At 37.5% G+C, this 18,394-nt stretch overlaps 1 protein-coding gene across 20 annotated transcripts in view; it reads right to left on the bottom strand.

The window, feature by feature from the left end:
• Kcnt2 (potassium channel, subfamily T, member 2) overlaps positions 1 to 18,394 on the bottom strand; it is a 368,389-nt gene that overhangs the window by 305,730 nt on the left and 44,265 nt on the right. The window lies entirely within an intron of this gene.

The following is an 18,394-nucleotide window of genomic DNA, read 5'->3' as shown; positions in this document are numbered from 1 at the left end:
GGGTGTCTGTTCTGGGGCTCATAGATTAGTCAAAGATCACTGGCCAGCAAAACCCACTGATTTTGCAGGCTCTAGCTCCCTAGCACTAGGAATCCAAGTGTACAGCCTCACACCAAAATTTGGGTGTGGATCTGAGGATTAAACTCGGGTCATCACATGTGCACCTGAGCTATCTGCTCATCCTAACTATATATTTTATTTGTCACACATTTTATATTTGATGGCCACCTCACTTCAAAGCTCTGAATACTCACTAGCCTACTGAATGGTGGGTAATAATGAAAGACTTAAGGATAAAAATACTAATGCTAAAACTCCCAAGTGTTACAAAGCTTTGTAACTGTGAGAGAAGACACTTCTAACCTTCATAATGCATATCATACCATTAGAAATTTATAACAAAAACGAGACATATTTTAGCAAACATATTTTAAAATATGTTCAGTTAAATGCAATAAAAGGGCTGCCAAATTAGAATATAAAATATCTTCCAGGAAATAACACTTGAAGACATATAACTGTCTATAGTGTTAAACAAAAAAGAACAACAAAAGAAATGTACACTTGTATATCGGTACCTCCCAGGATAAAAATGTCATACCTTAATCCAAAGTACATAAAGCATAAAAGTAGATAATACTCTTGTAGTTATGCAGCACAGAATGAGGATAAAAATCCTTATGAAAACTGCGCACTAAAGAAAGGACTCAAGATCTGGAGGTGACATGACCAGTAATCCCAGAATTCTGAAAACTGAGGAAGAAGAGTCATGAATTCAAGAGAGGGAGAGAAAGATGTGGGGAGAAGGAAAGGAGGAAGGAAGGGAGGGAGGGAGGGAGGGAGGGAGGGAGGGAGGGAGGGAGGGAGGGAGGGAGGGAGGGAAAATGAGGGAGGAAGGATAAAAACCTTAGACTCAGGAACAGATTTTATAGTAAATAGCACTACTGAGACAACATACAAGTAACTGAAACAGTTACATCATTTTGCCCGTGGGATGGAATGTGAAGACCTTTTATCTTTACAGATAAAATGTTTTTAGGAAGCCAGACAGGGAGGTGGTGAGGCAGTACAGCAATTTCCTCATCCTTCACTGGATAGACAGCAGATGTCTCAACTTGAATCATAGTCCTTTAAAAACGTTACTACATGTCAGACGACTAGAAAAACATAATAGTTCTTATAAAGTAACATTTATTTTAACTTCAACAACATTTTCTATTCCAACTATTTATATAAATTGTGAATAAATCAGAAGATAGAAAAGTCAGATGAACATCTTTCATTTATAATTTTAAGCATAGACTGACTACAGTTCATTATAATTATTCTCATTTTTCCACATCCATCTGTCTTCACTTTACAGCCATCTATACCCTTTATATCCACATCTGCATTTGTACAGGAATTATGTCATGCTAAAGATATTATTTCTGTCTTGATGGGTGAATTGTCTTATTTGTTTATATTAAAATTATATTTCTAAATGAACACATAAACTTTCATGAAAAACAATATAGTTTTTAAAAGGAGGATTCCATAATTTATGAACTAAAAGATTAGAGATAAACTTCATGTAATAAAGTCTAAGACAAAGATGTCTATATCAAAGCCTTCCCCTCAAGGCTCAGCAATCTATGCAGAAAAGGATTCAAGAAATATTTTGTAAGAGCCAGGGGTGATGAATGACTCCAAGGAAAAAAAGAAAATGACACTGGATCTCAAGTTTTAACCACAAATCAGCTCAATCCTGACTGAGAGGGTCTGGAGTAAGTCCAGGGACTTGGTATTTTACCGTGACTTGGGCCACAGGATGAGTCATAAATCTTGAAGAACTCTACAGACTCACACATTAAATAAACAACACATGCATGAGTTAAGAAAGTGAGGATATGAGAGAATTTTTTAAATAATAACATCTAGCAAATAAATACAGGAAAACTTATGCAACTGCCTTTTCACGCTGAGGGAACAAATGTAATCTGAATGCTACAATTTTTTAAAAATTTTATTAAACTCCTCTCCATATCTCTACGAGGATGTCCCCACTCTCCCAACCCCCAACCCACCAGACCTCTAACCTCCACCTAGCTTTCATTCTCTTGAGTGTTAGGTGCATCTTCTCTCACTGAGGCCAGACCCGTCAGTCCTCTGCTGTATATGTGTTGGGGTCCTCACATCAGCTGGTGAATGCTGCCTAGTTGGTGGCTCAGTGTCTGTGAGATCTGGGGTGTCCAGGTTAGTTGACTGCTGGTTCTCATACAGGATCACCCTCCACCTCAGCTTCTTTCAGCTTTTCCCTAATTAAACTGCTGGGGTCAGCAGCTTCTGTCCATTGGTTGGGTGTAAATATCTGCATCTGACTCTTTCAGCAACTTGTTGGGGCTTTCTGAGGGCAGTCATGATGGGCCCCTTTTTGTGAGCTCAACATTTCTATTTTTTTAAATAAAATAAATAGGTATTTTAACTGATTTTTCTTTCACTTTGTTCTACTGTGACTATATTTTCTGATTCTTGAATTCCCAAGTATTCCAAAGTGAATTGTCAAATATGAACTTTCATAGCAGAAAACTACCAAAAAAGTAACCTACAAAAAACAGTTTTGCCTGCCTTGGTGTGTTTTGTGTTGCCATAAAAGTATTATAGATAGAATTGCTTTTGAGAAGAAAACATATGTTTTTTTACAGTACAAAAGACTGAGAAACCCAAGGTCTAAATCCAGCCATGGCTCTTGTATTGAATCATACTGAAACCTGAAACCTAAAGTCTACAATGAATGAAGAAATTCTAAGAACTCATTTCTGTTTTTCACTTTGACTACCAGAGATTCAAAATGGCATAACTTAAAGAAATACAATTTTTAAAAAGAATTTCAGCCTGAGAGACATAAATTGCCAAATCCTGTGCTGGGCAGGATCCTCTCTCACTGGATGCTGATCATTGGTGAGACCATCACACAGTACAGACTAAAGACCTGAAGACTAGACAGCAATAAGCTGGACCAGAACTTGACCAGTACTGTTGAATTGTTCATATCTCTGACCCTCTACTGAAATCTAAAACTCATGTCAGGGTCCAGAAGATGAACAGGGCATTCATTCCCTGAGATATGGTATTCCCTGGGTCTTTTCCCTCCTCCTGATATATATACATTGAATAAACCTCCTTTTTGGCTTTTGCCTGTTACTGGTTAGTTTACTTGGTTTACTAAAGACTGGTGTCACAACCTTATTATTTGAGACTGTCTGAGCCCAGGCTCTGACTCTTAATAACTATAGTAACAATCTTGGTGATGTAAGTCACACTAGGACACATTTTGAGGTCTTTTGCTTACAGCACTTTGACCCCAGATTAAGATGGGGAGGAAGCAGGTGGGTCTCAGTAGCTGCTGGAATCATTTTAATTCAATGACATCTTGCTGCTTCAGTAAGTATCAGCTGCTTTGATGAAGTAGAAAAACTAATACTTGAAATTTTATTTTGAATTCCCTATAAATTGTACACTTGATAGGCTTCTCCCCACACAGTGTGACATGGACTTTGTCTTCGTACTTGTTCTTGGGTTCTTTTTAAACCATTCTTGTAAGCTGTCATTCCGTAAAACAGGTTATCATTCACTGCTCCAGTCCTGTGGAACCACTTCAAGCTCTTGAAGGACATTGCAGGACAGACTTTAATCTATTTTGAGGCCTGTTGTGTGATGAAGAAGATTTGAGGGCTCTATGTTAGTCATTAAGTTCCAGAGAACTAATTGAGATAGAAAAGTAAGGGTGCTGAAGAAATGTCTGTAATAATCTGGGTAATCAAACTTCACACACTTCTTGTCCCCTAAGTCACTGATCTTTACAAACTTACCATGGTCTCTGGGGTGTCATGATATGATAGCAATCTGCTCTGAAGCCTCAAAAATAACTGAGTAATAAAACTTCAACTTCTGCATTTTTTCAAATACTTCTTACACATTAAGAATTTTAAGTATTTAGCTTGCACTTTTTTTTTTTTTTTTTTTTACTTTTTCAAATATATGTACGGGTATAAATACATTTGAGCAATAATTTTTGGACTGAATAAGAGCTATTGTTTCTGCATTTTTTCTTAGTTCTTGTTTTGTTTTAGTTCTTCCTTTGGAAATAAATATTAGGAGAATTTGGATTTGAGACTAAACAAAAACCTGGAAATTAGTTCAGGTATGACAACGTAAGTGAAAAATAATTGAATTCTGATTATGAACTTCCTTAGTAGTGGATTATTGTGTGATGCTTTCGGATGTTAATTCTGAAAATCTAATCTAAGAAAGAAAAACCTTATATAATTTAAAATGATGGCTAAAATCATTTTAACAAGTAAACAAGTAAAATAACATCTAAAATGTTTTATGATGATAACAATATCTTAAATTAAATGATAGTACTGTTAACAGAATCATCTGAGAATCTCGATCATTTAGAATAATCTAAGAGATGGTTCTCTGAGACATTATTTTGATTGTGCTAATTCATGGAACAATGCCGTGCCACTGAGGGTGATGCCATTCCCTACTGATAAATGGATAGATGAGCAGCAACATGCATTCAACATTGTTTATTACATATTTCAATGTGATGTGAGCTGCTACTTTCAATACCTGTTTGTGGGAAGCCATTATGGACTCCCTGGCTAGCTGGATGGAAATCTGTGCCAGGCAGTAACCAAGCCCATATTTGGTGGATGGCTCGCCCTTAATCCCTGATTGGCTGAGCAAGCCTGCCTGGTGAGGTGATATGACCTGTGGTGATTGGTTGAGGCGTGGTTGTGGCTTGAGTGGATAAAAACGCTTGTACCCCAAGGCTCTGGGGAGTTGAAGAGAGAAGCTGCCTGAGTAAACTGCTTTAAGAAGAACCGGTGGTTGTGTTTTCCTTGCTGGTCGAGTTGGACGCAACCACCGAAGAGGTTCAGAACTTTTTGCAGTCAGGGTCTGTTGACAGGATGAGTATGGTAAGTAATTCACCATCCCGGGGTTGGGATTAGGCTCTCGGTAAAGAGACGATAAGGCTCTCGGTAAGAGACAATAAGGCTCTCGGTAAAGAGACAATAAGGCTCTCTGGCTCTGGAGATGAGAAAGTGAAAGTAAGAGGGTAGTGAAAGTAAGAGGGTAATAGGGACCGTCTATGGATTACTTTCTTTTTCTAGCCATCTGAGTAATTTTTCTTACTGCCTTTTGGTTTAAGGACTAGCCAAAAGGATGGCTGATTCAGGAGTCAGAGCAAATATTACAAGGCCTGGGCTATGCAAAGAGCCCAGACATAAGTTCCAGGATGCTCCCTTGGAAAGATAAGGAAGGGCATGATGGGATGTTTCAACTATATGTGCTTGAGCTGCCCATTACCTTATGGGGTATGGATTTGTTTAAAATAGTGTCCTGTTTAGGAGCAAGGATCGCCCCTACTGCTGTTTGGCCTCAAAAGATACAGTTGAAGGCTGATTCCTTGCATACTTTAAATGATTTTCAGAAATTGTTAGGCGATATCAATTGGATTCGGCCCCATTTGAAGATCCCAAATGTTAAATTAAAACCTCTGTTTCAAATTTTAGAAGGATTAATAAAAAAAAGGGGGGGGGGATAGCCTATGGCCATACCCCAAAGATAAGACTTTCCTTAGCTCTTTTTACCTTAAATTTTTTACAATTGGATAAGGAAGGTCGCTCTGCCGCTGAACGACATGCTAATACCAGCCCCAGTAAACTGGGGTATGCTAAATGAAAGGATGTGCTCACAAGATCATGGAATGGTCCGGATCCCGTGTTGGCCTGGGTGAGAGGGTCGGTTTGCATGTTTCCACAGAATCGCGCAGAGCCAGTGTGGGCTCCGGAGCGGCTAATGTGACGATGTCAAAATGAAGAAGCTGATCTTGCTGGTGATGAGCATGTGTCTGCCCCGATGGGTGCGGAACCCAGGTGGGGGATACTGTCGGTGTTTAAATTGGACTGAAAAATTTGATGGCAAGATGAATGAGTTTCACTCGGCGATTCTCACTGTGAATTCTACCTGAGTGGATCCTGGCTTGGCATCGGGAAAGAATGGGCTGGGATAGGTGCCCTCGCTGTGGCTCTTGTTTTGACATGCATGTTGTGTGTATGCCGTATGTGTCGGTTGTGGAATGCCCAGGTCCGCACTGCTGCCATGGTGGTGCAAGCTTTTGCTGCAGTGGAAGCAGTGCAGTCACCTCAGATTTGGCTTGTTGCCATGAAGAATGAACAATGAAGCCACCGCTCCACAGGGTTGTAAGGCTAAGCACTGCACAGAGGTTAGTCTGAAAGCTGTTTGACAATTTCTGAGAGGTATATCTGATTACATGAGGGTTAAGTGTCCTAGTGTCTTTCCCCCAGGAAAAACAGCACGGGAGCAGGTCAGGGTTGCTCTGGGTAAAAACCTGTGAGCCTAAGAGTCAATCCTGTACATGGCCCCTATTTCTGCACTCTGGGGATCAGACCTCTATCTTCACCCATGGAGCTTGCTTCAAAAGAATATAAAAGGGGGAATTGTGAGAAGCCATTCCGGACTCCCTGGCCAGCCAGACGGAAATCTGTGCCAGGCAGTAAACAAGCCCATATTTGGTGAATGGCTCGCCCTTAATCCCTGATTGGCTGAGCAAGCCTGCCTGGTGAGGTGATGTGACCTGTGGTGATTGGTTGAGGCGTGGTTGTGGTTTGAGTGGATAAAAACGCTTGTACCCCGAGGCTCAGGGGATTTGAAAAGAGAAACTGCCTGAGTAAACTGCTTTAAGAAGAACCGGTGGTTGTTTTCCTTGCTGGTCGAGTTGGACGCAACACCTGTTGCCTAGATTTCCCCACCATGAAAGACTCTACCTTAAACTGTGAAATAGAATAAACTGTCCGTAACTTAAGCTATGTTTGTCATAGTATTATTTTCAGGCAATATTAGGTCTAGGTTCTCTGTTCATTGAACTACTGAATGCACGGTTTGTGGACAGAATGTTCTCATATGTAATACTCTATGTGATGTTGACAGATGAAATATGATGAAAATATTATTTAAAAATATTCTTCAGTTTTTATTTTATGTGTGCTTTTATTGTTACCAGCAGCATATGACAAAGTTTAAAAATCAAATATCTGTTTGGGAGTTGTGTTTTGATAAAAGAAACTCGAATACATAATTGTAATACAAGTTGTTAAGATTCCCTTCTAGGCTAATATCCAGTATACACAGAGAATTCAAGAAGTTATACTCCAGATAAACAAATAACCTTATTTTAAAAGTGGGGAACAGACCTAAACAGAGAATTCTCAACTGAGGAAACTTGAATGGCTGACATTCTTAGTCATCGGGGAAATACAAATCAAAATGACACTGAGATTCCACCTCAAACCACTCAGAATGGCTAAGATCAAAAACTCGGGTGACAGCAGATGCTGTCGAGGATGTGGAGAAAGAGGAATACTCCTCCATTGCTGGTGGAACTGCAAGCTAGTACAACCACTATGGAAATAAGTCTGGTGGTTCCTCAGAAAATTGGATATAGTACTACATGAGGACCCAACTATATACCACTCCTGGGCACCCAGAATATGCTCCAGCATGTAATGAGGACACATACTCCAGTATGTTCATAGCAGCTATATTTATAATAACAAGAAGCTGGAAAGGACCCCGAAGTCCCTCAATAGAACAATGAATACTGAAAATGCAGTATATTTGCACAATGGAATACTACTCAGCTATTAAAAACAGTAACTTAATGAAATTCACAGGCAAATTAATAGATCTAGAAAATATGCTGAGTGAGATAACTCAGTCACAAAAGACCACACATGGTAGGTACTCACTAATAAGTGGGTATTAGGCAAAGAGTATGGAATACTTCCATACGGACCACATGAAGCTCAAAAGGAAAGAAGACCAAAGACTGGATGCTTCAGTCCTACTTAGAAGGGAAACAAAATAATTAAGGGAAGTAGAGGGTGGAAGGGGCTTGGGAGGAAGAGAAGAGGGCAAGGGGGAAAAGAGGGGAAGAATCATGAAATAAGACGGAGGAGATGTACAGAGTGTCAGGAAATTGAACAAAGGTGTGTAGCAATGAGGGATGGGAAACTGGGGTACCAACCAGAAAGGCCCCGATGCCAAGAAAGCAAGAGCTTCCCAGGACCTTACAGGGATAACATTAACTAAAATACCCCACAAAGGGGAAGGAGAACCTGTCAAGACCATATCTAGAGGTTATGGATGGCCTCCAGGTTCAGGGATGGGGCCACCTACCCATTTCTAAAAATTTAACCCAGAATCCTGTCTAAAGGAAATACAAGGACAAAGAATGGAGCAGAGACTGAAGGAAAGGCCATCCAGAGACTGCCTCACCTGGGGATCCATTCCACGTGCAGATACCAAATCTAGAAACTATTGTGAATGCCAAGAAGTGCTTGGTGACAGGAGCCTGATACAGCTGTCTTCTGAGAGGCTCTTACAGATTCTGACCAATACAGATGAGGATGCTCGTGGTCGGTCATTGGACTGAGCACAGGGACCCCAATGGAGGAGATAGGGGAATGACTGCAGGGGCTGAAAGGGCCTTATCTGGCATCAATGGGAGGGAAGGTCCTTGGTCCTATGAAGGCTTGATGCCCCAGTGTAGAGGAATGTTAGGGCAATGAGGTGGGAGTGGGTAGGTGGGTGGAGCAGTCTCAGTGAAGCAAGTTAAGGGAACATGGGACAGGGCGTTTGCAGAGGAGAAACCAGAAAGGGTGATAACATTTGAAATGTAAATAAAGAAGACAAAAGAAAAGAAGAGAAAAAAGAAATAAAGAAAGGAAAGGAAAGGAAAGGAAAAGAGAAGAAAAGAGTAGAGGAGGGGAGGGGAGGGGAGGGGAGGGGAGGGGAGGGGAGGGGAGAAGAGAAGAGAAGAGAAGAGAAGAGAAGAGAGAAAAGAAAAGAAAAGAAAAGAAAAGAAAAGAAAAGAAAAGAAAAGAGAAACGGGAAGGGAAGGGAAGGGAAGGGAAGGGAAGGGAAGGGAAGGGAAGGGAAGGGAAGGGAAGGGAAGGGAAGGGAAGGGAAGGGAAGGGAAGGGAAGGGAAGGGAAGGGAAGGGAAGGGTATTTTCCTATCTGCTTTTCACAACCAGATGATCTATACGCAGAGGATGGTTCTGCCATTACTCACAATTGTCCCTTAATGTCTGTTATCGATGATCTTATTAACTAGCACCCCAGAGCTCCCTGGGACTAAACCACCAACCAAAGAAAACACATAGTGGGACTCATGGCTCTAGCAGCATATGTAGCAGAGGATGGCCTAGTCAGTCATCAGTGGGTGGAGAGGCCCTCCCTAGGTCCTGTGAACTTTCTATGCCTCAGTATGAAAGAATGCCAGGGCCAGGAAGTGGGAGTGGGTGGGTTGGTGAGCAGGGGGAGAGGGGAGAGGATAGGGGATTTTCAGAGTAAACTAGGAAAGGGGATAACATTTGAAATGTGAATAAAGAAAATATCTAATAAAAGAAAAAGAGACAAAAAAAACCCCACAAAACAATTGTCTTAGAACCATTTAAAAAGTCTCATGGATCTGCTACCCCCATGTTCATTTTAACTAATCAGGCTTAGATTCATTAGCCCCATAGAAACATATTTTTTCCTTAACTTTAAAGAAACTACATAGAAAAAAAAAAGATTCCTTCTCACTCCTTTCATGAAAATCCTTCCAATTTTCTCCTTGTTAAAATGGTTGTCACCTTAATGAATTAGAACATCTCTGTGTCTGTTGGAAAACTTGGTCTTGCACTCCACTGTGCCATTATTTTGATTCTAAAATCTGCACAGTTCAATTTAAATTTGTCTGTTGTCCTTTGAAAATGAAGTAATACATAGACCTAAAACACAGCTGTACTCTCTTGTTCCCTTTTGACCCACTCTCCTTTAAAATATGTTCCCTAGTACTTAGAAAAGAAATACAATGTAAAGTTGCAATGTGCACAGGTCTGAAGTATCTTAGTATAGGAGAAACAAACAATTGCTTACAAAAGCCAGCTTCTCTATAAGACTTCTCTACAATCTTTGTATAAATGTTTTGGTCACCGTTTTGATCACTGTTGTATCCTGACAATGGAGATTAGAATTGCCACAAGGAATTATACTTCAAACAAGTCCACACCCCCTTGTCCTATTTACCCTCTTTTCTCCCCTACCTTTGAACAGTTGGCTAGGAAGGAATGGGTTTGAAGAGTTTGAGACCTCTTTTAAAGGAAGGTTTTAAAAAAATCTAAGCCAAATGGAATTAGATAAAATTTTTAGTACTTTTGGCCTGTGAAATTCTTAGAAATAGCGATAGCCTTGAATGGCTCCAATCTCTTCTCAACGTGTCTGATTTAGCTAAATTTATCAGAGATTACAAGGTGACTAACCGATTTTGTAAGGTTTCATTCTACCAAAACTATATAAAGAATATCACTTAATTAAAAACTTCAATCTGATCATCATTACAAAAGAAATAGTCTTTCTGTTTATTTGTTTGCTTGCTTGCTTCACTTTTTGGTCATTATGAAAATCTTAAAATACTAGTATGTTACAAAGTGAATATAATTCAACAAATATTCAGGCCAACCTTTCCAAAGTAATTAAATGTCAAGTGGTTTCAGAGAAATGCTTTTTATGTGTAGTTGTATGATATCAGTTAAGGGGCTTAAAATTCACTCCTACTCACCTTGGAGGTATTTGTTTCAGACCCATATATGTTAACTTCAAGACTGAGGTAGTAAAACAAAGTCAAAGAATAGTCACTGGCATGCTTAGAAAGGACTGAGAAAATTCTAGCAAGACTGTGTCCTTCATTTTGGCTATCAAACTATAAAAACAAAAGACACCCCCCCCCCAAAAAAAAATATCCCTTGAATTTTCCACAAGAATCTCAAGTTGGGAAAAAGAAAAAGAAAAAGAAAAAGACTGGTTATAGTTACAGGAGAATTTACATCCCAGAAAGAAATTTCACCCAGTTTTGGCAAGTTGACAGACGACAACCTTATAGGACCACTGAAGTTCCAGGGTCCAAAAACAGTGATGGGCAGGAGCACAGCTTGACTATCACTGCTTAGTTATGGAAAACTCAACCCTCATTTATATTTAACACTCATGCCCTAACTCCAAAGACAGATATGAATGACCAATGGATCTGTTTATCCCACTTCACAACATGTTAACTTTGAATAAATCTCCTTTTCTACTTTGCTCTGTAAGCTATTTGTCTAATAGGCTTATGTAGGGTATCTGGCAACAGAACTAACTTATCCAAACTGCCAGGACCCAGATTCTGGACCTATGCATATCAGAATGTCAGAATACTATGTAGTATGAACAAATAAGATCAAATTTGAAGACTCAATGGTTGTTATCTACATTGGTCCATTTGGGAGGGTGGGACTCTTATGATCTAAGTGTGTCCTAATAGGCCTCACCTGCCAGTTCTCTCTTCATTGGAGATCCTGTCCCTAACACAATGTTTCCAGGAGGCACATTGAATATATAACAGTCACAAAGAAAGTATGAATAAGCTAAGGTATGAATTCACAAAATATTTTATTATGGATTCATTCATTGGACATTACAGAAATATACAAATGTAATTTTATTATGTAATTGAGCACATTGCCTCATGAACAACAAATAATGCCCCACCAGCTATATTTCAAATTTCGAGTAAGTCTTTCTAATGTTCTAGCATTATACTAGGATACTAGAGCTTTGTTTCTGAACTGCCTTCCGAGTCTTGTTGAAGTAGTTACTGAAACCCACCATCAACCAGCTCTAGGAACATAGTTCTACTGTAGGCTTCAGCTGATAGCCACGGCAATTATACAAAGAACCATGTGGATTTGCTACCTATAGACAATTTGGGATCCCCATAGTCCCTAAGCATAAGTGCCTTAATCAAATACAGGGAAAAGTGAGCATGACCCAAGAAAGGCAGCTTGGCTTTGACAAATGCTTTAAAACTAACTTATTCCTTTTTCTAACAGGACCACTCCAAACTACTAGCAAGCAGCCTTCTCATGCAGTCTAACAGATTCATAAAGAAAACAGGATCCAGCTATGTGAGATGCCTGTAATTCCCCATGTCATAAAAACAGAAAAGCAACGGCTCTCTCAATCCCTGCCCATCTTTCAAAGAAGTACATCAATTTCTCCAATACCATTTCTCAAAAAATACTGAAAAATGTAAGTTGGGTTCTTTAAAATCTCTATTTTCTATGTGTTTAAAATCTTTCTTAGAGGCTTGGAGCTCTAAATATGTTATGCCCAATTATCTGATTCTAAAAATAACAAAGCAAAAGTTATAAAAAGCATGGTACTGTGATAGGTCTGATGTTCCTTCTTTTGCAGCTATTGTGAGAGTTCTGGTTTCCTCTGTGGTTCTTGATACCTTTCTTGAAACTCTAACTATGAAAATTATAAAGAAAATAGTTACAATGCTACTTTTTAATGTCCCCCCTTTTCTTTTCTTTTTCTTTTTTCTTTTTTTTTCATTTCAGGCCATTACTGGAGAGCAAAATTCAAGTTAAAAAATATATCTTATATTTTTGAGTGTTCAATAGAAATCAACAGCTTGTCTTCCATTCAGCCCTGCTTCCATATGCTCATTCAAAGCACACAGGAAAGAAGATACACTCACTGCTGAAATGTTCTGAATTCCAAATGTGTGCACTTTCTCAGCAAGCATGAGAGGAGAGCAAATTGAAAAGATCCTGGCAAAATCATTTAGAAAAAATTTAAACATTTAGATTTTCTGCATTCCTCTTAACTGTTTTGCTTTAAGTCTCATGTGTAAGAAAATACACAGAATGAAGAGGGTTTATTTAAAAAACAGCATATTTTTTCCTGATCACTGACAGAAGAAAATGTTAAATTTTCCATCACATTGAACTATTTTCTATTATATCTTAATAAATGAATATCAAAGCCAAAGAAATATCCCACATAATAGCCTTTGCCCAATACATTATACATTGCATGAACATATAAGGACACCACTTAGGATCTTAAGCCTAGACACATTTATATTTTACCCGTGAACGCACGCTTAAAAATAAGCACAGATCAGTCAAAGAGGATCTAAAATAAATCACCGGGCACACACCAGGAAACTGAACAAGCTCTGTTTCTCACTTCTATTCCCTTTCTGCCTGGTTATCATGGGAGCCTGCTCCCTCCAGGCAGATGCTTCCAATTTTTGAACCAAAGGCTGTGAAGGCCTTGGGAGAAGGGAGAGGAGATGCTCTGGGGAGACAGTAAACAAGAGAACTCATGAGAACTCCAAGGAAAGTTTCAAGGCTATATGGGGATATCATTATGTTCTACACATAAAACAATATTCCATGTTGATATACTTAGATCTGATGCTAACCCCAAGTATACACGGAATTTCAGAGTATGATGCCCACTTACAAGTCCATGATACATGACCTTCCAGTGCTTCTCCAAAGAGGAGGATGCCAGAGGCTCAGCTTGGCCTCTTCTCCATCAGGAAGACCCTCATCTCCTAAAAGCCTATGGAGTAGAGACTAACATAGAGTAACTGATGATCAAATGCAGAGAATCTGAATTCTGTCATAAATTCATAAATTTTGCGGCATGGTTTTGCATCATATTTCACATGAAAATACTGCACAATGGGACCTAATTTTATCTGGGTTTGTGTAACAAAACATAAGTGGGCTGTTTGTCATTATTTGTGTCAAGATTATGAAGAGACAGAGTGAGAGAACTAGTTTGTGCTAGGACAATGTGAAGATTTTAGGATGTTAAAGAGGAGAAGAGTGGATTTCTAGTGAGACGTGGGATTACAAAAGCTCATTTTAACTTATAATACTGTGTTGTTGACACGGGTGGCTCTTAGATTTTTGCATGCCAGGGATTCATAAAGTAGCATGGAACAAAGATAAAAAAAAAAAGAATGTTCTCAAATGTTACTTTTTAATGCTGTTTAGAAAAATGCCAAGTCACTTACTAATGTGGGCTTCCAGCTGTCAGAAGCAAGGAGGGGCAGTGACAGAAACCCCAGCTCATTAGAGGGAGCTCCAGCATCAACATGGAACAGTGATTTCTTCTGTGCATTTCTTTGACTGAACTTCACCTTCTTAATGTGCTCTGAACCATGACCAGCAAAGAAGGATGCTAGCACAAGTTGACTAAGCATGCACTCATATCCCTGAGGTGCTTAGATATCTGAAAGCTGCTCAGCTATTAACCATTCACTTTTCCATGTAATCTGCTTAACTGAGTAAGTCATCACAATGTATGAGATTTAATTTTTATTTAAATTTATTTATTTTCATTTATTTATATTTCATTACTTTATATCCCACTCACTGTCCCTTATTTTTGACACATTTAGAATGTACCAGGGAGCTGTCCATTGTGTAAAAAATACTGCAATTTAATGGCACGTCAGAATTATAATAAATATAGAAACTTCAAAAACTTAGCAAATCTATATGCCCTATCAAGCCATTGAAGAGGTGCCTCCCCAATGCAACATGTTTTATTAAATCTAAATAGCATGAGTATGAAAAATACAGGGTCAACAATACTGTAAATTGGACACACAAAGATGAAACCCTAATTCTAAGATAACTATTATAAATGACATACATAATTGTGTTCAAAGTTTATTACATTTGAAAAAGAAGACTTGCTGAAAATTTAATTCCTAACTTTATGAGTTTCTTCCTTTTTCCAAGCATCTGCCCAATAGTTCACAAATGCTTAGGCACTTCTATTTGTCAAATTCAGAAATGGAATAGAATCTTATTTCTACAAAAATTTGAATAATATTTTGACTTTATCACAATTAAGAATGACAATTTTTTTAAAACAGAAAATATCATCTCTTGCCTTCTCTTGAGAAATATAACAACCCTTGTAAGCGCAGCAACTTGGTCTTAATTAATTGTCAAGATGAAAATTTCCATGGTCCCTGGGGATATTCTTTTCATACAGAGACCATATGACGGATTACTACATAGACAAAAAGGACTTGCAATCTGGCCCAGCACACAGAGCTCATTTATTAATTAAGGTAATTATACTTTGCTTCTCACGTGTCTATTTAATCTCATCTAAATGACCTAAGATTCAAATGAAGGCTTAAAATGGGAGGTGAAACAACTTTGATGATATATCCATGAATAAGACCATATAATCTATTTCAGCAAGAAATTCAATGATAAACTTTTCAGCTATTTACCTTCATTAGATGGATATGATACCACTGTTTTATAAAGCATTTTTTGTCTCAATGAAGTTAAAGTTCTTAATCAAAAATGTTCTTCAAAATTATTAAGAAGAGACAAATGGATCTATTAATTCTCTTATGTCACTGTTGTCATAAAGACATTACAAAGCTGCATCCAGGGAACATAGATGGTGTCCTAGACTTTAAAGATAAAGTACAACAAAAATAATGACAATAAAAAATACTTTATGTAGAATTTCATTTTACATGCATGTGAGGGGTTAACTTTCATGTCTAGCTAAAAGTGATATAATTTAATAAGAACAAAGCAATTTCTTGTTGAAGTAATTGCCATCTTAACCATGCTGAAGGAATGGCATATACAATTCTCACAGATCATAGGAAAATATCCACACTCAAGTCATTTAAGTCAAACAGTATTAAAGGCTAAATGTGAAATTTTTTCTAAGCAATTCAAAGATGAAATAAAATTATATTATAATCTTTGAAAATCTGGAACACACACAAGTACTGACAGGTTTTTGTTTGTACTATATTTCATTCTTGCCTATTATCTTTTTTCTATTTTTTTTTAAGTTTGTTTAACTGAGAGTGGGTAGTAGAGGACTTTGGAGTTTTGATGTTTTGTTTTGTTTTGTTTGTAAGACAATAGAGAGAATACTATTTTCACAAGCAGTGCCAAGTAATATATAAACTACTGGAAACTTTAATGTCTTTTGGAACCTGTTGAATAATTTAGCAGGGACACAACCAAAACCAAATGTACTGTGAGTAGAGGATTAGCAAACATGTGCACAAATACGCACACACATGCACATACACATGCACGCATGCACGTGCACACACCTAAATACTGAAAGAAATAAGCCTCTGATTTGTCTCCTAGGTTGATTTCTTTTGTTTTTTACACAGTTAAGATCCATGAGTTTTAAGAGCTGAGTTTCCTTTTTACAATATTTTGTAAATATAACAAAATTAGAAAATACACATTGCATCAGATGTTTTTGATTATAATTTTAATATGTATAACATTTTGTTACAAATGCCAGTTGTAACATATGTTTCCAAATAGTGCTTTTATTAAAGAGCAAATGACAACTTGATAGACACATCTGCTTGATAAAAATATGAACAAAACCAATGCCTAAATGATGTTTAAATGACTTAAATATTAGCTGTTTACTTAGGGAGGTATAATGGCAATATTTCCTTAATGTGATTTCATATAAAAAGGGTGTATTTTTAAAAGATCACTTATACATCTCTACAAGAACACTAAGACTTCAATAACCTTAACCTTATGGTCAGTAACAATGATTAAGTCGCATACTTTCTGTAATTAATGTATAATATTGCATATAATCTGAAAACAAAAAGAACACAAGAATTCTATTTCCTATATTACTTAAACCATATTATGCTTATACAATAATTTACATATGAATATTTGTGGGTGATAAATTAATAGGTCATATTTGCAATCTGGAATATGTAGATCATTGTAAGTTTTTTACTATCATCAATAATTTTGGGTAGCAGTCTAAACTCCCAGAGTGTCAGTTTCATGCTTAGTGTTTGCTCCTACATATCAATTTGCTTGATCAGAACATGTAAACATACCAGGACCCTGAAAAATATTGACAAATTGCTTTGTAAAGGATTACACAAATTTGCAATCTGTTAACAAGGTAAGGAAACTTCAGTTCTACAACAGGCTCCTTCATATAGAACAGTATAACTGTAAAAAAGCCACCATGCTAAATTTGACAGATCATTTTAAGTGCTTTGTTTAATTTATAGTTGGAATAGTTTTCTGTGAACAGAATTTACATTTTCTCTCTTCTAGATTCTTCACTTAATTCTTTTTCAAAATAATTACAGTTCAGCATATTATCTGCTTTTCAAGTAATGCCTAAAAGTGACTCCCAGTGAGAGTTATGTTAAACAATTCTTTTGTTGTTTTCCTTAAAGACACTACACATCTAAAGTCTAATTTTCCTTAGTTTTAGAAAATACTTTTCATTCACATATTTAATACAAGTTAATTGTGTTTTAATTCATGTTTTTAAATAACTCAGATTTCATGCTGTTTTTTTTAAAGATTTATTTATGATATTTAATGTATTTTGCCTACATGTGCACCTCACACATATGTCTGATGCCTGTGAGAGTCAATCGTGAAATTTTCAAGTTATTCATCTTCCTTAAAAAAAAAAACAGCAGAAGAAACATGAACGCAAAGGGAATGACAGAGCTGAGTCTGAAAGATGAGGCAGTGTGTCAGCAAAAGAGAGGGATGGAGCACACGGTGTATTTATTTTATTTCCTATGCTAAAACAACACAGTTTGAAGTGCAACTGAAAACTAAAGCAACAAAACCAATCAAAATGAGCCAAAGAGAATGGTGGGGGTCATGCTTAAAAGTCCCACTTCTTAGCAAAACTAGAATACAGGAAGTGTTTCTTGTTGGAAAAAAAACAAAACAAACAAAAAAACCAACAACAACAACAAAAAACAAATGAAAACAATGAGGCCTAATTGTCCTCATTGGAAATAAGTGAAATGATTCCCCTGTCTATTTTTCTTGTGTGTATTTACTCTTTGCACTGTTCCCATTAAAATGCGTAACCATCCTTTGGAAAACTAGTAGGCTTTTCTTGGACTTATGATCTAGTCATGTCTTTCTGAAGAACCCAGGGGCCATCTCTTTGAAATATACACATCAAAGGGGATAATGTCCACATCTCTCACTTTCTGCAACTCCAGTGAAAACCCGTTTGATCTGACCATATTGCCCATAAAAGTGCAGATAAGCTTATTGTGAGATGTGTTTATCTTCTGGATGAAGCCAATTAGTTAACATACTTGGTCACCATAACTACCAGGCAGTTAGAGTTAAATAGTTGTGACAAATAGTGCTTCAAAATGTTCCAATTTGAGAAACAATTATTATTTTATCTTTAAAACACAGCCACAATGTGCATTTGGCTTATAAAATTACAAGATTCAACTCTAGTTTTTCAGTATCTTGGTAGATCACCTGTGTTGTGCATCTAGTTTAATAACCTTAGGATTTATTTTTTACCTTATATGTATATCTATGTTTGTGCTAGAGTTCCGAAGATTCCCTGGGACTGGACTTGCAGGCAGTTTGCTCACTTTCATGT

The sequence above is a fragment of the Mus musculus genome, chromosome 1 (genome assembly GCF_000001635.26).
Source record: "Mus musculus strain C57BL/6J chromosome 1, GRCm38.p6 C57BL/6J".
NCBI classification, from domain to species: Eukaryota; Metazoa; Chordata; class Mammalia; order Rodentia; family Muridae; genus Mus; species Mus musculus.
Note: the sequence above shows the minus strand (reverse complement) of the source record. Positions and strands in the feature narration are given on the sequence as shown.